Source organism: Syngnathus scovelli, chromosome 9 (genome assembly GCF_024217435.2).
Source record: "Syngnathus scovelli strain Florida chromosome 9, RoL_Ssco_1.2, whole genome shotgun sequence".
In the NCBI taxonomy this organism is placed as follows: domain Eukaryota; kingdom Metazoa; phylum Chordata; class Actinopteri; order Syngnathiformes; family Syngnathidae; genus Syngnathus; species Syngnathus scovelli.
The window spans coordinates 8,837,902-8,862,851 of record NC_090855.1 but is presented as its reverse complement, the minus strand read 5'-3'; the positions used below and the strand labels follow the sequence as shown (position 1 = coordinate 8,862,851).

General features: G+C 40.3%; 1 long non-coding RNA gene across 1 annotated transcript; it reads right to left on the bottom strand.

The window, feature by feature from the left end:
* Nucleotides 1-5,245: 5,245 nt before the first annotated feature.
* LOC125975120 (uncharacterized) lies at nucleotides 5,246-9,662 on the bottom strand. The gene is made up of 3 exons (XR_007483881.1): nucleotides 9,334-9,662; nucleotides 5,449-5,497; nucleotides 5,246-5,371 (listed from the first exon to the last, which is right to left on the bottom strand). It is a non-coding gene; the product is annotated as an uncharacterized lncRNA (long non-coding RNA).
* Between the last annotated feature and the right edge of the window lie 15,288 nt (nucleotides 9,663-24,950).

Below are 24,950 nucleotides of genomic sequence, written 5' to 3'. Positions count from 1 at the left end.
TGCACCTCAAAAAATATGTTATAATGATGAAAAATCTTCACTTTTATTTTATTATTATTATTGTTATTATGTTGATTCCTTTTCTCATTCATTGGTTGATTTTTCTGAAATAAAATCAACAAAAAGGAGGACATCACACTGTCAAGATTAATTCACTACAAATTACACACATAATATGCACAATTTAATTTGAGTGCCCCCAAACGGCTGTTTGTCATGCTCTTAAAATATTTGTCAATGAGTTGTAGGGGGGTTGCTGACGGCAAATTTGGATGAGGACAAGCAACGATGACGAGCTACTTGTATAATAAATGACAGATACAGTACCTCGTTTAGTGTATATTGCACGGTTTCCTTTGGTGTCCTCTCCCACTGCTTTGTTCGTGTTGCTTTTATTGCATTTACATAAAGAACTGTTGAAAAAACGCAAGTGGAAATCTATTCATCCCCTGGCGTGGATTAAGCAATGTGCACATTAATGTCCAACCCAGCAATACCCCTGCTCCACATACTAATTGTCAACTGATAAATCAGGTTATCTGTGACAATTTCTACACTCCGTGAAGAGTGTAAATTAGAACATTATTAACTATATGTTGTGTTCTGCCTTGTCGGAGAATGTCGGGGAGAAGAGAAGAGGAGCTGACAGCAGGGAAGAAAGCGAGAGAGGGAGGATGGTGAGACAATGAAGGAATACAAACAGAGTAACTGAATGACAGCTTGATATGAAGCGGCAATGGTGTGGTTGTTTAAATGCTCTCAGGTGAAATATCCAGAATGGACAAAAATTACTCAATAATGCAACTGAAATTTGAAAAATGTGATTCAAAAGTTGCTTGGAGTTTGGGAGGTTCACGTAGACCTCATGTATGATTTCAACATTACCCTTGGGTATTAATAAGCATTTGTTTAATTTAATTTTCAGTTTTGACTTTTTGCAGGGTGTATTTAGTATGCCACCACACATCTATGTTGTGGTTGCTCAGTAGAATATGATTAAAATGGAATCAAAACCTATACAAAACCAGGATACCTAAAATTATTAGATTTTTGTTTTATATATATAGTCATGATGGAAATTATCCATAATGCTGGGGTATGAATACTTTTGGGCTTGACTGTACTTTGTTTATAAATAATTTAACTTTACACTCGTAAGACAGTTATCCAGTTATTTGTTCAAAACTTTGTGAAATACAAACAAATCAGATAGTTTCCCCTGTGCCACAGATTATATAACAATAAACTAATACCATAAGCAGTCACACATCCCACTGAATCAATTCATTATGACATAATCTAATGGCATTTTATTCACTTCAGCAGTTCAACTTCAGAAATTACTCAACTTGTCTCTGCACTTTTTAACAAAAATGTAAGCAATACCTGCACCACCAGCACTACAACAATACCAGCAGAACATACACACAGAACATAGTGGTTAAAAAAAAAGAAAGAAAAAGACACACTGGCCTGTGTACATCATGACGCCTCTGTTGAATACCACAGTTGCACAGGTCTTTCAATTAAGAGAAGTATTCATGTGTGTGTGCGCGCATGCGTGGAGCTGTGTGTGTTTTATTCTGGAGGCGGAGCAGCTGGCAGGCGGTGCTCGGGGCAGAAACCATCTGCAGGTGGCAACAGCACATCATGCCCGTGTACAAACACACACACGCACATACATAGACATAGACACATATTTACACATGCAAACACACACACACAAACTCGTACACATAGCAACAACTTGGCAAATTGTACCTTTGAGTACTGACACACAAAAAGTGCAAAATTATATTCAGTCCCCTCCAAAAGTAATGAAATAGCAAGGTTAACGCCTTTGTTTTTGTTGTATAGTGCCATTTTGGTTTCTGATTAAAAGCTATCAGACAAAAGTTCACTAATCCAGCAAGATGTCTTTAACAACTCAGGACAGAACACCTTTTATTCAAAACCACCCACTTTTCAAAAGCAAAAATATTGGAACTGACGTTTCCACTTGATGAATTTTGCTGTCACCATCATGAGTTACATTATCAATAAAGAGTTTGAAAGGAGAAATAGATGTGCCGTATCATGCAAACATTGCACTCATTAGAAAAAAGGATTGGCACGGCATGAATGAATTTTGCAAATAAATACAAAGATGAGCCTCAAACGTTTTGAAACAACGCTTTATGGCAGTGGTTCTTAACCTGGGTTCGATCGAACCATGGGTAGTGTGAGTCGGCTTCAGGGGTTCGGCAGAGCTGGTATGTCTCCACGCGCAGGTCTATGACTTGCAAATAATGGAGGCCTGCAGATTACGTGTGAGTGTGAGAGAGAGTGTGAGAGAGAGAGAGAGAGTGTGAGAGAGTGTGAGAGAGTGTGAGAGAGAGAGAGAGAGAGAGAGAGAGAGAGAGAGAGAGAGAGAGAGAGAGAGAGAGAGAGAGAGAGAGAGAAATGATGTGGTAGAACATGAGATTTACACATCTTTATTAATCAATATTTCTGCTCCTTGGGCGGCTCTATACAGTATTGATCTGAATCTAGAGTCGAGGGTATACGCGTTTGACCCTTGACCACAATAAAACCATAATTTGACGATAGAAATCTATCGGCGTTACAGGACTGCACTAACTTGATGAACAGCTGTTGAACTATGTGTATATTTATTTATTTATTTATAGGCAGTTCAGATCATGCGGTTTTTTTTTCATTCCTTGTCGACATCCCACTAAGGTTTCAGAGGAGACGTCACTTGCATTAGTGGATTCCTTAGAGAAAATTACAAAAGCTATTGAAGACAAAAAAAGATGTATTTGGCCGAGTATTTATGAACCTTAAAAAAACATCCAACATAATAACTACAACTTCTTAAGTGACCAAATAGAGTGGTAAGAGATTATAGTGAGGTAATTTTATTGGATGATAAGAGACAAGAAATAATAATTTGCGACAATGGGAGAATACTCATGCTAATGGTTGGACATTGCATGTGTTGGTGTAATGATGATGTTCGTAGTATTGGATCTAATACATAGTGGTGCTATTTTCAATTGTTCTGGGAAGAATTCAACTAGTCACAAATATTGCAGGCATGTGAAAATTGAATGGGGGGTTGGCATTTTCATAAGATGCCCTCTCACATCCCCAAAAATTCCACTTTGCACTGATCATCGAAATAGTTCTTAGGTGCGAGTATAAAGGATCGGGTGCTCTATTAGATCCCAATTGGACGCGCATGCATATGTGAAAAAGACACATCCAATCTCAACATAATACATAGATTCCAAGAGGCTTTAATATCAATTCAAGCCTTGGAGAAGAAAGTCTAAAAAATTTAGGATTAGCACCTTCATTTGGGATGCAGCAAAGCGTTGTCATCATCAAAGTATGTTGCAAAGGTAATGATGATGAAGCTTGAAGATTGAAACCATTCTAATATACATGTATTTTCAGTCAAATTTCAAGGGTTGAATTGTAACAAAACTGTCCAAGAAACAATGGAAAGTCACAATCCCCTGAACATTAAACTGTAAAACAGCCCCAGATGTTATTTTTTCTGGAAAATCAGCAATTGAGTCACATGGCGATCATCAGATTGAAATATGACTGGAATGGGAATAAAATAGGTTGTCTTGCTGCTGTAATAATCTAACCAGCACAGTTAGACTGAAGAAATAACCATGCTATTATTAATTTAAGAATCATTCCTTAGATCATCATTACAAGAACACATTTGTGTGTGCGTGCGTGCGTGCATGTGTGTGTATATGATTGCCTGCTTGTGTGTGCACTATACATTCATGTGTGAAAGCATGCTCTAGTTCCAACTCAATTTTGGCATTAATGACGAACTGATATCAATTCAAGTTCAGGGATCAGATACTCGCTCTGTTAAATAATGTAGCAGGTAGCACCAATTGATGTCCCATTTGAACAGCAGAGAGAAATGTTGGAGGATTAATATATAGTAGGTGCTCTAAGTATGTCAACAACTGCTGTTAAATACTCTGGGGCAAGGAAAAGGATGATTGCCAAACATATATACAGTATTCGTGTGTGTGTGTGTGTGTGTGTGTGTATACCTATGTGTGCATGTGCTCGTGCGGGCGCTTGTGTGTGTGTGTGTGTGCGTGTGTGTATTAAAATTTGTGCTTGAGTGCACGGCCAGCATGTCTATGTTTATGTTTGTGACTGTTCAAGCAATGTGTGTCACTCATCAATAATGTACGACCCTCAGTTATGCCCTCTTCAAAGTGGTGACGCTCTAGTGTTCCACATAATTAACTCTTTGAAACACACACATGCGCACTCACGTCCTCATGCGCACACACGCACACACACACACACACACACACACACACACACACACACACACACACACACACACACACACACACACACACACACACACACACACACACACACACACACACACGCATATCCTACATAGAATAAACGCTTTGAAAATAAATGTATAGTTATACCAATAAACTTACCCATTTCAAATCCATCCATCCATCCAGCCGTCCATCCGTCCGTCCAGCCGTCCATCCGTCCATCCAACTGTCCATCCATCCAGCCATCCATCCATACATCCATCCATTTTTTGTACCGCTTGTCCCCACGGTGGTCCCGGGCGCGCTGGAGCCGCTCCCACCCTTTATTGGGCAGTAGGCGGGGGACACCCTGAACCGGTTGCCAGCCGATCACAGGGCATGCATAGACGAACAACCATTCGCACTCACACCTACAGGCAATTTGGAGTGTTCAATCGGTCTACCATGCATGTTTTTGGAATGTTGGAGGAATTGTAGATTTGTAATTTTTTAATATCAAAATGAGGAAAACAAAAACTTTTAAAATTATTTTTCTTGCTTCTCATTCAATAGAAAAAAAAACAATAATTCCTCTTTCAGGCCATGAACAAATTGCAACCACAATATGTATTTAAATAATGATGATGATCATCATTTCAGGTCAGGAAGATATAAACCCCAGTTCCAAAAAATGGTTCACCATTAAAAAACAAACAAAAAAAGAACCCCGTAGTTACTGTCATGGCATGTAAGTCTCAGTGTCGCAATGAAACCATTAATGAGGAAAAATACACTGTAATGTTTTCAATAGCACATTGAGTGGCATTCGTTTTTTACTTTTATCATTATTAATTGAAAAAAGTAAACCACAAAGATCTCCAGTGCTCGTGACAATTACATTTGCATTTAAAATTGAACAAGGAGAAGGGTAACATTAACATGGAAGGCAAACTCAGATACACACACACACGCACACACGCACTTACGTACACCCACTTTTGCGCACAAAATCGAGTGATGTTGGTGCCAGCTTGGAGTGATGGTAATATCAGACACTGGAGGAGCTGCTAATGAACAGAGCAAATGGGAAGAAAGGCTCAAGCTCAATCCACTAATTGCCTTAAAAGCTTTTTGTACAATTTACCCTGTCAACAGAGATGGAGGCTGCAGTGTGTTTCTGCAGGTGTGTCTTTCTGTAGGTGGGTAAGTGAGGAGCGGGGGGGAACACCAGAAAACATAAGAAAGTGAAAATTGAATGTTTCTCAAATACTGTCCCACACTTTGCCAGGGCATTTAGTTGAAGCAAGGTGTCTTTGTTCATTATTATTAGTATTATTATTATTATCATCATTATTATCATTATTGTTATATTTTATTTGTATAAGTAGGACTAATCTGTTCTGTCCTGTTTTATTTATTTTTCTGTAAATGGTATATTGATACGTTATACGGTATATTACATGTGACCAGAATGGACGTCTTTTGGCCAACCATCAGTGCAGCACTAAATTGTCTGCGAGGGTTGCTATGGTAATAAGCAAGTATCATACCAAATACAAACTTAAAATTCTGAGCGGTTAAAGAAGATTTAAAAACATCATCCTGTCTGTGTAGGACACAAGCAATACACACACTTTTGATAACATTTTTAGAGTGCACTCAAAGCAGTCATCAGCATGCAGAGCAAAATTGCCGACTTTCACAAAATAGCTACATGAATAAAGTCTACTGGTCGTTCTTGTCTTTCTTTTCTTTCAGAGTATATTTTTCCATGTATTAAGTCCCAGTCACCTACAGAATAAAGTACTTTCTTTTTATGACAGATATACATTGGTCTTGGATTTTAAATGTACTTTTAATCATGTACACGGAGCAGTTAGGACCGAATTAAGTCAGTATGATAGCCAGCCAGAAACCAATGTTAGCAAACCTGAATTCTGAAATCTGAATTTACAGTACAGTAAGAAGGAAAATGAAAATTGCAGCAGCAATCCCTATCGTCAATCTGCGAGAGCCAGATGTGATGCAGGCTTCATGGTGGGAAGGTGCATTTCTCAGTGAGTGCTGGAATCCAGCACCCCACCGTGCTCCTATATCTTAAAAGGATCTGACGCGCATGTCAAACCTTTAGCAAAAGTCCATCTGTCTAGAAATGTGCACTTCAAACCAGAAGTACTTCTCAAAATGAGACAATAATTTTACCATTTGTTTACTAGTCTGTACAATGTATCCTGATCATCCATATTTCATCTATCCATCCATATTCTATTTCAAAAGACTCTTATTGTGATATTAAATTTTTATTATATAATTTTTGTCTTTTCCAGGTGACTCAGCTGAGTAGTCAGGTGGCATTCACTCTATTGACCAGCCATTGTGCTGGACATTTCCAAACATTGATCAGTGAATGAGGCCCATTCAGTGTGTACGAGTGAGTGGAAGGAGGGACAGATGTCCTTGCAGGGACTGTGTGGAGGCCTTTTGGCCTCAGATTCATCCCTAGAGTCAAAGCTGTGTCAATATAGACAGTGTGCAGAGACAGAGGTGGCCCTGGGTCAACCCCAAAGCCAATGCCTGAAGATGACCAGCAGACGTGTGCATACACACGCTTCACAAGTTGGCATGCCAATAACTGCAGCACCTTATTGAGCTGACCGGGTCCAAGTTCTGACAAGATCTATAATTTACCCTTGGGTCCCTACTGCGGTATATCCTCGTCAGCTAACAAGGCTAAATGTGAGGGCAGTGGCTTCAATAGTGAGACAGGAGTGCTGTGCTATGTTTCCCCAAGGACAGTATCCAACTTTTTGATTTTGGCAAGACCTGCTATAACTTGGATTGGCTTGGTTTCAGTTAAAGTTCCAGTTATGACACGGTTTAACCGCCTCCAATAACCTACCTGCATTAGGAACTTGAATCGTACGTGGGCGTTCAAGACTTGACTTGCGACACGACAACTTGACAGACTTGATTGCTATTCATACTATATGTCCAATATGTATAAAATATACATAAAAAATAACATTGAGAATAGTATACAGTATACTTGCTGGGGAGAGAAAGTATACTGGTCTGTCAATCTTGGACGTTTGTCAAATGTCATTACTTTTTGCTCTAAATGATACTACATGTATGATGTAAGCAAAATATTCTCAAAAAAATAATATTCTAACTAAGGGCATCAACAGCATATTGGTGACAAAGCTAAACTTCATGAAGGAAACTATTCTGTTAAAGTAGACTCAATGGGAAGGATGAGCAGGAAATATGCATTTAGGTAACTCCAGGCAGATAGATGCAAAGCAGCATGCTTCCAACAGAAGCAAATATGTCTCGTACATCTCTTTGGGAGCCATCTCAGTGCATTGCCAGAGTTGAATCTCAGCAGGGGAGAGTATCATTCCTAGCGTCACTTTCTAGAAGTAGATACCTCATTGTTAGCAAATTCTCTAGGGATGTGGCACTTTGTACCATGGCTGCATTGACGGAGCTGGCATGTTTTGAGTGCTAGACTCACTGGGTGTTATGGGTTGTGTGACTTGAGCAGTTGAAAACACACACCTACATACCTACTCACGCACTGTCTCACATGGGTACACAAGCCAACACACTTGTACAAAAGGAGTGAAAATCCCATTGCTCACTCCGCAACGCTATGGGCGAACGAAACTCACATTCGATGAAGACAACCCGAAAAAATATAATTCATTAGCAAACTCCCCGGTTCACTACTGCTACATACAGTATATGTTGTTAAGATATTTTCTTATCCTAGTCACACAGCAGGTACAACGTTGAGCCTTGGCTCACAGTCTTCTGGCCTGAAAAGTTGTTGCTGCAGTTAAACTTTCGCCACCGTCATGTCATGGAAACCTTCTCTGCACACACACTATCCTTTCCTCCTGCGATCAATGGTCTCATCCAACCTGGACTTACATCAAAGTACCTACTTCCCCCCATGCTTCTGTGCTGAAGGTTAGCTGATCCACAGGTAACCTTTTTCCTCTTTCATTCCTCATCTTCTTCCCCTCTCTCCTCCCCTCTCTCCTTCTGTTTCTGCGCTCTCTCAGAACCAGTGAGCATCAAAGACTGCTGGGCCTCACGCCAGGGGCTCCACACTATGCAACCTGCCCCAGACTCCCCGCCAGTATCAATCCCCCATCACTAAGCCACTGCACCTCCAAGAACCTCCCTCCCTCCCCAAAAAAAATCATGTGGAGCACACACCCATCGTGATATCCGCCTCCCACCGGGCCACAGATCTGCAGTGTCTACCCCATGCTGGTTGCACATACTGTAAACAACAAGCTGTCAACAGGGCTACAGCGTACCAGCCTCTGATGTGACCTATGGAACAGCAGACTGGCTGTGGAGTGGGGCTCCATGCTCAGCAGGTGGGACAGGGGGCTTGGTGGTTTGGGGCCAGTCAGTCAGTACTGATGTTTGTGGGGTGCATGGCTACCTTAGTTTCTGCAGAAGGGTTAACTTGCCTGTCTGCCAAACCTATTGCAATAATAATTTAATTGAAATATGTTTGTTTTTTTAAGTTGCAACATGTATTTTAATCTGGAAAAATATTGTTCCATAATATGATGAAAAAAATACACAGTAATAAAACAAATACAAGAAATTGGATTTAAAAATGTATTAAAAAGTATGACTAAAGAAATCTGTTGTCATCGTCACGTTGTCCTGATTTTCCTGAGTTCTTTGCCCCAACTTGAAAAAGGGCCTTAGAACGTAAGAACAACTGGGATCTTCCTTTTTTCTTTTTCTTTTTGCAGTTTATTGCACAATTAATCAGAGGGTGATTAATTCGGTTGAAAACATTATTTTAAGTTTAACTAGACCGGTAATTGCATACATGTAACTAGGAAAATATGAGGCATAAGTAACTACAAATCGATTGAGCCACTCAAAGTTAAGATAAACACAGTTTGTACCTCAAAGTAAACATTTCAAACAAATCAAACATTTCAGTCAAACCAAACATTTTCAAACAAATTAAGCATTCAAGTCCATTTCCTACCAGTTGCGTGTGATCAGGAACAGAGGAGTCTATCTGGGGGTTTTTTCTTTGCTTTCTCTGTTTAAGTTTTCTTTCTTCCACTAAGAGGCTTTGCCTCTTTTGTTCCCCAGCTTTTATACTGATCTGTAGGCAATATGGCCGTCCCTGGTATCTGACAGGAAAATTGATGAGCAGTGATTTGGCTGTTTTTTTTCCTGCCCCCTGCAGGTCTGGAGGGAGATCTTGTGGATATTTTGTTTGAATGATCTCTGCCTCTGTTAGTTGACGTGACATATTGCATCAATCAAATGGCCAATGTGCTGCTCTTTCTGGTGGTCCCAATTTGGTTACCTGAGGCTGTATAAGACAGACAGACAGACAGACAGACAGACAGACAGACAGACAGACAGAAGCAATAATAAATAGTCATTCTGCCCAGAGGAAAAACATATGATTGAGAGTAATGTTATCTATGTTCTTGCAGTGTTTCTGCTAAATCAGTTGCTTATAAATTCCTGAAAATGTCCCGCTTTAATTGTTTCTCACTGACCCTTGAGGTACTACTGTATTTTTATTTTTACCAGCAACCTGAAAAATAATTGAAAACATTCAGTGGTTTACATTATATAAAATACTAAATATAACTGAGCATATCATAAAAACATCAGGTGAACTCATTCATAATATGACCAAGATAAAACAACACTACAGGATTCTTCTTTTTCTGACATTTACCTAGATTTATCTGATATTCGTTTTGTCTCTACCTTGTCGTTTGACATGACTTCTCCTACTGCACACAATTGCTGCTGTCTCCCACCCTGACAATTGTCTATGTGCTATTATTACTGTCATCTCTCTACCTTCTCTCGCCTCATCTCCCCATCCCCACACCTACTCAACGTCTCCTCTCAACTCACACTCCGATTTGTAGCTCTTAATATTGTATCTAGAAGGACAGGAGCAGTGGAAATGACATGTTTCTACAGATAATCCCCCCCCCCCCCACACACACACACACACACACGCACACGCACACAGGCACGCGCACAAACACACACACGCGCGCACACACACACACACACACACACACTTTCAAGACACTCATACTACGTCAAGCTCATAGTGTAATTATGTGGGAGCCGAGCAGTCAGTTACATAGCTGAGTGCTGCACATATCAGAGCTGGGATGTTATACTGACACTGATAGGGTAAACCAAATGGCCAGGCTGACAAAACACATATTTGAACTTAGAAACAGGGAAAATGGACAAGCTCCATTGTACAAAATGAAGGCGACAATTATTTTAATTATTACCATGGATTTGAGCATGTGGGCGTGACACGAGTGAATTTAAGGCAAACACCAAGCTTGTGGCAATTACATACGAGGCATACTATGTTCCTATGTTAGAGAAACTGAACAAGCTAAGTACTAAAACCCCATAATAATATGATTAGAATTTTCCATTTTATGCTGTTTTGCAAAATCAAGAGAATTTTGAATTACCTGTACAAGTTAATTTTTAGTTTTAGGTTTTAGTTTGAGATCCGTGTAAAATTTGAGAGGTGGTTTAAGCCTGATTTGGTCACATGCTTAGATGTGGGATAACACAGAATCTCGTAAATCTAGTACAGCGTGCAGTGTATCTCAGAGTGGATACAGCACAGGCCGGCAAATCTGCGAGATCTGCATTGCTGTCCAGTGGTACCAGCCGACTTCAATTATGGTCAAATACTGACCCTTTTATTCCCTTTAAATGCGGCGCGGTAGTGGAACATTAACGTACCGACATTAGCGTTGAGGTCATTTGCAGTCATAATTATCCTGATCCACATGCTTTATTAAAACACATTGTCCCTGAAAGGAGCAAATACAAAATGTGATCAGGAGTCACAATAATGCGTATGTATTTTGTTTTAGTTGATGAGCAAGACAATACAGTACAATCACTCCTCTCATGAGGAGAAGGCTCAACTACTTTTAGTACTGACTTCTCTTTTCAATTCAAAGTTGTTTTTATAAAGTACAAGACAAGTTGCTTTATTTGGGGGGGTTCAGTTGGACTCTCCTTGAATTTGATCTGGTGGGTAAACTGTTACCGAAGATGCAACATAACCAGATTATCATCTCCTGTAAATAACCAACAAAATAAACAATAACATTTTCCAAACTTCAGACAAATACAATCACCATCTGTCACAGACTGAGCTGACTAGATGTTGGCAGCTACAGTCAAACTACTAACTTGTCAACAATGGCAGCCCAATGAAGATACGAGGTGTTTAACTTTCACTGGCCTCATTTTTGGTTTGATCTTTCAGACATCCAAACACTGATTTTGTGAAACAGTTGTGGTGGGATTATGTCATCTGGACAGCAATGTACAATGAAACCTTCAAAGTTATCATCTTGGAATCAGCAGTTTAGAATCCAAACACAAGTCATCATCCAAATTTCTAGTGAAGCCAGTTCGTTTGTGTCTTTTGCATAACTTTGTCTTTCTGTTTTTTTTTTTAATTGCCATAATGGCAGTGAAATATTTTTTTGTTGTCGTATGGCAGTTTAGAATGTTGAAATGCTTCAGCCAATATGGTTATCAGGATTTAAAATAGCTTTTTCATGCAAGTGATTTTACTTCAATTGATTCCAATTAAACAATGTCTAAGAAAGTATCGACTAACAAGCTCGAACGACCAGCATCACAGATTGTAACTGAGGTTCCACCATATGTGAGAAATCAGTCTCACAGGTGAAAATTATTTTCTTTGGTTCTACCACTCTACATGTTACCACCTTTTAATGACTGCACTGGTTGTGTGCCTCTGAGCGCACGCAGTCAGGTTCAATATTGTGCCAACACATTCCAGTAAGAAAAAGAAAGTGAAGCAGACATAATGACCCAGTGAGAAAAGCAGCAGCGCAGCGAGTGCTTCAACGCCAGGCAGAGGGTACAGAACCCTGCATGAATATCAAAAAGCTTTGTCACTTTGACCTTGAGATAAATATTTAAAATCCAGCTCCAGTCTATTCACCCATACACATCAAGTACACACTGATCATGGTGTGCCCTGAGGCCATGGGTGAACTGAAGTCTTCCTCATTAACTGCCTGTTGTGATCCATGTACAGATAATTACTGCTTATACTCAAAGTACAGATATCTTATATACACGTATGTATAGGTAATACAATAATCGATACTCGTACAGGATGGATGGATGGATGGATGGATGGATGGATGGATGGATGGATGGACGGACGGACGGACGGACGGACGGACGGACGGACGGACGGACGGACGGACGGACGGACGGATCGATCAATCGATTATTTCCTTTTTCACATTTAGCACTTGCGTTACCCTTAGCTTAAGGTTTGACACTGTTTCTTATTTTGTGAATAAACAGTTTCTTTTAACACTTTACTCTGGTTTTATCTCCTCTTCTTTTGTTCATAGGAGTGAGTATAATATACACACACTTGTATAATAGCATATTTTCTATTAAAAAGAAACGTCAATGTGTAAAAAGCACAGACTAGGAAAGTTGGTGGAAAACTGACACCGAACATGTCCCTTTTCCTTATCCAGCTTTCTACTTGTTTAAGGCTTGTTCTCTTTCTCTGCTGTAGCATATGTCTCAGAATCTCATCTTGTTCCTCCTTTGTGTTCGTTACGCTTTCTCAACATCTGCACTCTCGCTTTACATTCCAATATCCTTCATCTCCTAGGAATATCTATGAACACATCCTTCCTTCTCTCCCTATATTTATCTCATCTCTAGCTGACTCTAACCCTCCCTCCTTACATGCATTCCCTCTCTCCCACTCTCAGTGGACTAAAGTCCCACTCGGTGAAAATTAGGAAGGAGGAATGAGCTTGGAATGGTAAATTGTTTATTTTTGACAACTCTGTGCGGCATTAAACACCACCCCCATTCCCAATGAAACCACATGATGGTAGTGAAGTCAAAGAAGGGAAAAAAACAAACAAACAACCAAAACAACTCATATTAATCACTGTAATTGTGTGGGTGCTTTGGGTACCCAAGCGGCCGGGTGCCGATGAGGGATGGTGCTGCTCACAGGCCTCCCTCGCCTTCATGAATCACAGCCAGAGTTTCTCGCCGGCCGCCACGGAACAAAAGATGGAGATGAAAAATGCAGCAATTAAGTGATTTGATTTCTGCTCTACCCTTCTGTATATCTCTCTCCCAGCCTCTTTTCGGGCCACACACACACTCAGGCCCACACACACACATGCACGCACACATAAAACAAAAATTGAAATACATACCCTATTCATAATAGGTGAAAACATAGACATGTAAAACTCAATAACACTCTTTAATAGACACACAAATAAACGTACATGAACACATCAGCTATACTGTATGCTGTGCCAAGATGTGAAAGCTGATTAATTGTATTTATTGATGGAAATAGTTTAGGCTGCTTATTGGTTTATGATATAGGCTCCATTTGGAAATTATTGAAAGCGTGTGTGTTGCCTCTCCAAACACACACACTCTCAGTGTGGTTTTGGTGTGTCGTATTAAGGGTTGGGGAAAAAAATGTAGATACTTTGTAAGTAAATTAGGTAATAAGTTGACAAATTCCTCCACAATGTCTGTCACACACAAATATTCAGTAGGCCTATCATAATTTGCTTTCTACAAGCTGCAGGGTCAAAGGACTTTAAACTATGAGAGACGTCGACATTTAATGCATGTGTCTTGCATTTGGGATGCAGCGGAAAAGGACAGGGCTAAGCATTTGCAATTAGGAGCAGGTGTAAGTGGTTAGCAGCAAAGAGCCCCGTGTGTGTGTGTGTGTGTGTGCGTGTGTGTGTGTGTGTGCGTGTGTGTGTGTGTGCGTGCGTGCGTGTGTTTGCGTGGATGTGAGTGCATAGCCAGCCTCGGCATCAGGCCATGATGGACTGCTTCACAGATCCAAACACCCGTTCAGCAAGCTGCATGCTCATTAATCCTGCCAAACTCCACTTGTTACATGCACGCACAGGAAATCACGAGGCAAGGTAAACCAACAACTGCTGCGATCCATCACTGCGTGCCAGCAAAGACATGTACACACTAATACGGGCATACCAACATTTGGTGGTTTAGTTTCAATATCCCCAGATTGTTATCTTCTGTTCTCCATATTCCAATAATAAACCTCCACATGCTTACAGTCCATGTTGATAAATCCAGACTTTAACTTTTGTTAATTGTCTTGAATATTTCATTCGATTCGCTAGGAACAAGATGGACCGCAACAATGCAGGTAAGACGTTATGACGTTGTGAGTAAGACAGTTTTCCCTTCTCTGGTTTGGGGAAGTAGGACTGCTGTGTCAATCAGTCAATCTTTATCTTTATCTAACCAGAATATAAAACTTATTGAGACACATGTCTGTTGGGTGATGGACACCAGCTGTAGCACGGTCAGACACTAATATTAGATTTATATTATTTATTATTTATTCATACTTGTATCCGCGATTGGCTGGCGACCTGTTCAGCATGCCTCATAAGGATAAGCGTTACAGAAGAAAACCAAAACTTGGTGTGTTAGGTACATATCTTTTTTTTTTGTTGTTGAAGTTTGTGTCAAATGCTTAGATTTAGCACCATACCCTACTCGTGGAGAGACATACTGCCACAAAGCTTGGGAACAAATCAATAACGCTTGACCTCAGTTTGACCTTTTGTTGATCGGAGAAGTTATGGGATCACACTGGACTTAGCTTAGCTTATTTGATGTGTCGTATCACAACAGCAGCGCGCTCCATGCTCCCATTTCCATTGTGTCATTTGTTTGTTTTTCTGTTAAATGCTTGTGAACACAGACATAACAACTATACGAATGACAAATGCTATATGAAGCAAGTAACACAGTCCATTGGTTAGGTGCAGCGTTGAGGCAAATTTTTCATAACATAATGCGTTTGCCTGGATGGAGAAAACGGAAGCTATCAGACAAATGACGTATCGTTTGACTGAGAGGCTACAATACTATTCACACCAATGCAGCTTTAGGAGAGCAAGATTCCCAGTTAATCCAACATTTTTGTTATGACTCTTGTATTAACATTGAGTCCTAAATGTAGCAACCCTTCAGGAGGATTGATGAGAACAGGTCCCTGGCAACTATTCTCACATGCTAATCAACTCTGTTAAGCCCTAAAACCAAAACAACAGCTGCAAAAAAACAAAGCAGACCCTCATAAACAAAGCCATCTCCAAAATCCCTCTCATTTCATGGGCATAGACTGCATAATATACAGTACATAGACTTGATTTTATTTTTATTTTTTTGTCAAAGTGCTCTAATAGTAGCTCTGAGTCTGTATTGAAAGTTATCTTGGTATTTACAAGTATTTATCATGACAGTTCTGAACACGCTTTCCAAAATTATGTCACTTATTCACCCAGATATTTATTAATTTCCATATTTACTCAGCCATGGTGGCATAGCTGCTGTGCATGAAACTCAGAGTTCAAGGTTGTGCTCAAGGACACAGGGAACAAAACACCAAAGCCAAAGATTTGATTACAGGTAAATTTCACCACGTCTGAAACCACAGTCATCCTAATAAGGATGGCATTTAAACAATAATTAACACAAGCACAATGCACTGGTAGACAAACATCAGCAACCGCATATAAAATGGCCGTAAACAAGTACCACAGAGTGTTGGCGCCGAGACTGAAGTCATCATGGACCTGTAAAGCATTAGCCTCTGTGTGACTCCAGCCACTCCAGAAATAGCCCCTGTAATATATGCTTACTGCCATAGTCTCTTTTGCACAATAGTGCCCTTAATAACACACTCCATTTCTGTTGGCATAAATAAGGGCTCCATTTCCATCTTATTTAATGCAAATGAGAGAGCCAGCACCCAAACAGGTAGTGGGAGTAGCGTGTGGAAGTGGAGTGAGTGTGGAAGTGTGTAGTCACTGAGTGTAGAGGCATGATTGGGGACGAGCAAATTCAAATGAGCATTGTAGAGACCCAACAATGTGCCGTTGACTCCCCCGCCGGCCTGCCATCAGTGTGACAGACAGCGTCACTTAGGGGCTATGCCGCCTGCACAGTGTGCCATTACAAGGGCCAACGCAAAACCAATATTTATCCAAGCAAATGGTTCTCATGAGAGGGATGATGATTGCAGACGCAAGAGTTACCCTCCAGTAGAAGGCGCTGGTGCAGCCAACAGATGTGGTTCATTAGTTCCCTCACATTGTCATTGGTCTGTCTGGTACTATTATTTTAGAAGGAATCTACTGACAAATGTGTGTAACCCAGAGAAAAATATCCAGACAGGATGCACTCGTATTCTTCACACTGGTAATACCCTGGCAAGATTTTTTTCAGAGCACAGACATGCAGAAGCACAAATTGAAAGCTTTCCCAGTCAATTAGAATAGCCGGTTACGCTTCAAAAGCACAAAGAGGATCCGCGATTAGTACTTGGGTGTTGTTCATCAAAGGCACTTTGACTGTGTTTGTTCATAAGCTTGCTACATGGACAATGAGTAAAGAGAAACACCAGATTTCAAGAATATATTTTTCTGGCCCAAAGGCATTTTTCTTAGGTCACTTCAAATAACTATCAAATGCTGGATTGGCTGGTTAAGAGTTCTTTCGTTTAGTTAAATGAACTTCACAATTAATGGAATAAAGTTCATTCTGTCCCTTGCATTTAATGACTATAGTTGGTTCTTTTATGTCAGAGAGAATTATTTGAAGAAGGAAAAAGACTTGCGCTGAAGCATGTCAGGTAAATAACCACCTAAAGAAAGTCCTGTCTGAGACAGAAAAAATCTGGACTAATTGCTCGTCTGGGTGATTGAATGGTGTGGGTGTCACAATTTAACTTTTCAGTGTGGTCAGAGACTACACACTCTTAAAACTCATTCAGGAATCTATTTTTATGTCTTTCAACCATCCGGGGTATTTGTTTTCATGTTTTTTTTTTTCACATGGAAGAGCAAAAGAGAGTCTGAAAATGACTGTCAATTAGTGATATTAATGAATGTTACTTGTCACTGTCGTCAGAGCCACACTAATAATAAAAAATCTGTCCGAATACGTCTCTGGAAAAACAAAGTGTTACCTACATGTATGTTTGACTGCAGTAATTTGACAATGTAGCCGACACAATCTGTACATAGGTGGCATCAGCCACTCAAAGTAACTAATTATTGCATGCCACAAAGTGTGCCAGCAACAACGGTGGCAGATGGTGAAGTTAAAGCAAAGACCAGAAGAGGTGGAGAGGAGAAAAGGTTTACAAGGTGGATGATGGTCAGATAAAACAGCCTCATGCACACTTGCTTCAAGGAAAGGTTAATGTCTCTTGCTCTCGTTTTCTGCTCCCCACCCCTCCCACTCTGCCGTCACTTTACCATCTGAGGCCTGTGTGACTTACAGCAGGTCCAGACTGCATTAGATTAAATCATAAATTACCCACCAACCCCCATATCTGCATGCCCCCCATCGTACTTGATCCTCGCTGGTCCTTTCGCTATCACAATCGGGCTTTCTTCACTCTTCCATTCCACGTGTATTCTTTCCCACTCCTCCACTATTATTTTCCTCCAACTGTAATCATTATTCTCTTGTGTTCACCCCTTTATTTTTCTCCAACACCTCACTTTACAATGTAGCGTGGCTACAGTGTTTTTGGCAGCAGTGCACTGTTAGCCTCAACGTGTCGTACATATTTTTAGGGTGTGTGTGTGTACGTGTGTGTGTGTTCATATGATGCAGTGTGAATGAAGCTCACGTGTTAATCTGTCCCTGCATTTAAATAGAAAACATCTGTGATCGCATGGGGGGTAAGAAGACATAGTGAATTGGCGGATGTTTCGTCAACTGTTTTCAGGGATAATTTAATCTTTTGTTGAAAGCAAGGGTAGGAATCTTAAAGAAAAACTAATTGCATTGTTAATTGCAGTCTGTTTCCCCCCCCCTTGCTCCAAAAGTATGCTTTTCTGCCGGGTCTTCGATCTGAGCCATGATTGTTTACATCTGCTTGTGTGAGCTCCGTGCCAGACATACAGACTTATACACACGGAGATACATTTCACAAAAATAATGTGAACATTTTTTCAAAACATCAATGTATTTAAGTTAGGCTCGCTACCTAACAAGTACTTTTGTTTCCACAAAAATCAAGATTCCTTGCGGATTGAGCTGGAGCATGCTCAGTTAGGAAGAAGACGTAACTTTACAAGCCAAGATATTCAGGTTAGAAGATAGGTAACTCAGGGGAAAAAAAAAACCAACTAAGAGCATATTCAGGTTTCTTCGAGCATTCACTTGGACATTAAGAACCTGAATACTGCCACAATATTCAGGTTTTAAAAGGGTTATTGATTGTATGTAAACGTAGTCATTGAGAGGTCGTGTACTTAAACAACAGAATTTGCTTCTGCTCTTATTAGGACAACATTTATAATATAAATAATTGTATTTTCGACAATGTTTGCTACAGCCATTCGTATGACTCAAACACATTGAGGTTGACTGAGAATCATATCTAGCTGCACTTGAAAGTGTTGATATGTTGCGTTGGCATTTTCACCATACATTCTGCTATGGTTGGTTGAATCCAAGTAGGGGACATTTATGTGAATGATATATTATTACTGTTTGTCGACTTACAGACACATGACTGTGTTCTGGGCTTAACCGAGCATTTGGAGGATAAAAAACAAGCTAGTGATAGAAAGAAATAATAAAATACCATTCCTCCTTCACTCCCCTTCAACCCCCACACCCTTCGCTCCACTGCTCCACTGGAGAGAAAAGGGAAATAAAATTGAGTGACCCTGCAGCTCTTTTTTTCCCCCCACTGCTCTCTTCATCCTCCCCCTTACAGTGTGAAATCAAATTTCCATGAAGCTCCCAAATCTGTTGCACAGCGAGGTGATTTATCAGGGATGCAAAGAGCATGCAGAAACAATCTTTATTACATCCATTTCCTGCTTGTCAGTCGGGATCATGTTGGCTGTTCATTAAAGGCACGGCGCAGGTGAGGAGAATGCATCCCGATGCCTTGATAGATTGTCTGCTCCCCTGTGGTGACAGCAGCTGGATGGATTGAACAGCGGGGGGCGAAGAGGGAGGGGAAAAAAGCGCTGACTCTGTCGCTCCCCCTGTCAGGCACACTTTTAGATGGCCGGCCAGTGTCATCTCTACCAAGCAGCCCGCACCAAACATACATGCGCATGCAGGCTTATGGCAATCATTGGACTGCAGCCAGGATTAAGTCTGCATGGTTGCGCACATGCCATGAGCACACAAACACACATATTTAGAGAAACTGATATACGTATATGTGTAAAATCTTTGCAATCATAGCTAGGTAAAAGGCTTAATTGAAATGAAATGTATACATATTTGTTGTAAAATGGTAGCTAGAAAGAAAGGCATAATTGAAAAGAAATGTATATATATATTTCCATTTTCCAACAAAATGCTGAAGGTAGGATTATTGGGGGAAGTGAAGACTTAAAAAATAGATATATATATATATGATATAATGTGAGAATATAGTAGGCTTTCTTGATCTCAATTAAATGTTACAACTTGTTTGCATCTCGGTTGTTGTCAAACATCTACTTCCATTCATTAAGACTGCTCTGGATTTTAGATTTTGATCACAATACATCTACAAAATGTATTATCTTACAGTGACTTTGCAGAATTATTTATTTCTCATCCTCATTCTTGTGTCTCAATCCAATCTTGACCTGTTAATCAGGTACACTGAATGACAGATGGATATGATGTCGACCCCATGGCTGATGGAATGTAAATCCGGCTGCATTCAGCTCTGGCACCTAGAAGGGCTTCCCCCAACATGCCCCTATCTTTTGTATGAAGCAGAGCCACTGTGGATCAACAATTTTTAACAAGAATCAACGAGTAAAGATTTTTTTTTTTTTTTGCGACTCCAAATCAGACCATAGAAATTAATAACACAAGTTCAAATAATTAATAGTTGTCCTTGTCATCTTAGAAATGTACATATTCAGCAATATTTTAATTCATTATTATTATTTATTTATTTTTTATTTTTTTTTTGTCTTATTCATGAGAATGTTATGTGTGGTGAGTGCACCTCTATTGGCGAGCTGCCACTGCTGGCTTCTTTGCTGCCAAATAGCAATTTTGGAATTAATCAGAAAGACCTTGAAGATGCCTGCTGTTAGGATTTTTGACCATCCACACTCATTTGTCGTGAAGGTTTGGATTCCCATATGAAATAAAAACATCTTTGAATGAACACCTACCGATCTGCAAACATCCAAGAAGCCAGGAAGCCTTGATTAGCATATCGCTGAATTACCTGACACCATTTAGTGTCTAGCATACATTTTGTTAGAGAACACTAGCAGTTGGATGGAGAATTGTTTTGAATTGTGCGGCTTGTCTATGGATTTTTCATGCTTTTTTTTTTTTATATTGAAAAAAGATGTGTTTGGTAATACAGGTAATAGAAATGAGGACACTTCATTTAAAACACCTACGATACGTCTGGTGCGGTAGATGAACAAAAAGGAACAAAATGTTTTTCTCTGAATTTTAGCTCATGCAGCTTATATTCAGGTCTAGTTTGTGATGTTCTTAAAGTTCGGAAATTACGGTATGAAAATATAAAATATGTAACATTTTAGGCAGGTCGTCTTTTGTACTTAAATTGCAAAAATTACTGCCTATCCCACAATTATTTAAACTGACCCACAATGTTGTGTGTCTTTTTTTTTTCTTTTCCTTTGAAGGACACAGACCAGCAAGCATTAAAGCCGAGATGGATGCATGAATGTACTGTGCCTCATTAAGTGAATGAGCTGCAAAAGCACAGCACAAAAGGCTATTTCTTATAGGGGTGGTGTGAGAAAACATAATCAGCCATAAAGTGGTTTATCACTCCTCTTACATTAAAAGATAAATATGTCAACAAAAACGGTTCTGCATCTACAGTATTGTGCTTCCTTTATTTCCACAGAGGCCTGCCTTCACATTGCTTACTTTCTTAGTCAGTAATTATTATGATGGAAAAAAAATGCCACGGGGTGTAGTAAAGACAAGCTGAACTGAAGGTTATTCAAATTTCTGCTCCAAAACATTCATGCATTATAGACATCTGTTCCTTTAATTATCAATCACACTTCTCACTCTTCTTGGTGTAAACATTCATTCTTCAACCCTTCTCCATCCATTCATCAATCATTTCCCCCTGTTGGAGAAGTCAAATGTTTGTCCCCTATTTGACTGCCTACTGCTGACATGTGATGACAGTGACTTGAGTGGCGATCAATATAAGTCCTCTGCTATCCGACCCAAGGTGGAATGGCGTAGGGAAGTAAGAGGAGGTCTTGTCTGTGTTCTGGATTGGATGATACCATTGACTGCATGGACATCTTGGAACTGGGGGAATAGAACTTTTACTACCTCACAAATCATTTTGATTGATGCCCTATTTTTTTATTATACATTGCTTACAGTTTGTCCACCTGATTGCTTAAAACCAGTGAGAGCACAAACAAATAAGGGAAAGGTGAGGGATAGGATGGCACGGAAGCCATTAAATTCTCATTCCATTCTACCGATAGACTCCTCCCTCATCACCACATTGTAATGCTTTTGAGGGACAAAAAATGTCTAAAAAGCCCTACTGAGTAAAGACCTAATACTGTAATTGGAGAGAAGAAAAACTCCCACACGTTCCAGAGAGGATTACGCACACTGGGATACATAATCACTTGTCGATCTCTTCCATAAACTGCAGCTCCATTACAGCCAAAGCAGTACGGTTCTGCTTCTTAGGAAAATTAAATTAACTAATTATTATTGTCTGTAAATTGTGAATGCATGGATACATAACCCTCATCCTACAGCCGAACCCTTGAGGGTTTCTAATGTTTTTTTTTTATTGTTGGAGTCCCATCTTTTAAGAGTTATCTAATGCTCTGTACAATAACTGTCACACCTTGTAATCACATTTTAAATGTCTACACATTTGTAATCTTCCAGAGTCTTTTTTTTTCGTGCTGTTATGTGACTGTATCAGAGTAAATGTGCTTTGCTCATAGTCATAAAGGCTTCAGATACCCAAAAAGTAATAAGTAGAGCATCTGGCTGACTATAAGCCCCATGACCTCAAACGTAATGTTAACAATATAAGTCCAGAAAGAGTACATCTTTGGCTATGTTGCATATAAATATGAATTGCAACAGAGATTTTGCATTTGTCACATATACATAGTAGGTACTGGATCTGGATAAACATTATGTCATCCAGTGGCAACCACAAAGCGGAAAGAAGGGGGCTGTGGACTAGTGACTGCATTGGCACTATCCAGGAGGAAACAAAAGGCTTCCAACAATACTGTACATCAAGATGATAGCCCCAGGAACGGCTTGCTTCAGGAATGCCTCGGGCAAAAGAAGCCCAGTAATGAGAAGGAGCCAGATGGACTGACATTACATGTTCTAATGATGGGTGCCACGGATGGCGCTACACTGGAGCTAAAGGGGGCTATCTAGAGTGAAGTTATAGTATAGTTAAGCCCCTCCAGCATTTTATTTGATATCTAAAATTAGAAATTATTTTCCCAGCTTTAGAGAAAAAAAAAAAATCTAGTATCCATCCCTAATGAGTGCTTTCCTTGCTTATCACACGTCACTCTTTCTGAAATGTTTGTTCTGAACACTTGGATTCACAGTGCAACATAAATTCACTGTATACTGCTACACTTGGTATAGCACATGACATTTTCTGAGTCCACTTCAGTGCACACATTGCTGAATCAGAGGCATCCTGCAAGAGCGCATAAATGCACACATATCAAAACAAAGCACACCAACTGCAGTTCTATCAGCACTTCAGAATAGTGAGACTTCAATTAGTTCTTGATGAATGAGCCCATAAGATGACACTTTCTCATTTCCCTGGTTGCCAGATATTCCAACAATCAGACTGAAATGAATTCTCATTGTGCCGTGACTGACTCGAAGATGAGCAGTGTGTTGATGGTGTTGGGGACGGAGGGGGCACACAGAAATACGTTCACTCCCCCTTTTCAGGGCTTAGGTTTTTGCTTAGGGCAGCATTGTCACGCTAAACATACTTTCATCAAACTCACTGGTGACAAACAAACAGCCTATTACTAAGTAGTCTCCAAATACAAGTTTCTGCATTAGCTCTAGAGATTTTTTAAGTATTATTATTTCAAGACTGTGGATGCTCTCTGTCTTCTGAACACATTTGCAGGACAATGATTGTTTACATATATATTTAATAACACTTTTAAAACCTGACAATTAACTGTATTCAGATTTTCAAAGGCCATGTAGAAAAAACACAAAACCACACTGGTGCACTGGTTAGCACGTCCGCCTCACAGTTAGGAGAGTGCCGGTTCGATTCCACCTCTGACCCTCCCTGTGTGGAGTTTGCATGTTCTCCCCGTGTCCGCGTGGGTTTTCTCTGGGCATGCCGGTTTCCTCCCACACCCCAAAAACATGCTTGGTAGGCCAATTTAGCACTCCAAATCGCCCCTAGGTGCAAGCGTGACTGGTTGTTCGTCTCTGTGTGCCCTGCGATTGGCTGGCAACCGGTTTAGGGTGTCCCCCGCCTACTGCCCGATGACTGCTGGGATAGGCTCCAGCACACCCGCGACCCCTGTGGGGTCAAGCGGTATAGAAAATGGATGGATGGATGTATTGATGGTTGGAAGTAAAAAGCGGAAATGACGAATACTTGGATTACAATGTCCGTGCTTTGGCGTTGGAATCGGGTTATTTAAATGCACGTGCAACTGTCATGTAAACGAGTCGTTCGGAATGTTTCCGAAATCAAACTATTGACCTTAACTCAAAGATTGACTGCATGTAAATGTAGTAAATGACCAGCTTGCCAGGCAAAGGTTCAACAACAATAGATTTTCTTTTTTCCAGTAATTGTGAGGGGGGCTTGATTGTTAGCGTACAAAGATCAAACATACAAGGGGCTGCAGAAAGACCAAACCCAGATAATAATCTGTCCAACATAAAATATCAGCAACAGCCCATACACTCTGAAACATGCACCCAAGTGTTATATTCAAAATGAATGTTTCAAGAGACTGTTGTTGTCGTGATGAAAAAAGAAGAAAAGAGAGGAAGAAATAGGACGATTGCAAAAGAGCAGCTCAGTAGGGGGTACAGTGTGTGAATATGTGTGTGTTTCACAAGGTTACAACGAGGGAGCAGCGCTGCTTTGTAGTGGGGCAGAATAAAGATGCATGAAAGCAGCTAGTGCGCTAGCGTCCGCCACAGATCCAGCCCTGGGGAATGTGAACACACATTCTACACACATTTATAACCTTATACCGACCCAACACCAGAGTTGGTTCACGACACATAGTGAGGAAACTGAAGTCTCCCATGCAAGCGTTTAGTATATGCACAGTATGCACAGTAAATCAGAACAAACCACGACACAGTCGTCATCAACTGACGGCCCGCGAGCCGAATTCGGCCTGCCAAATCGTCCAATCCAACTCGCGACTGGATTGCATAATCATGTGATCCACACTAAAGCAACTGCAAACAGCAACAACAGAGACGACACACATA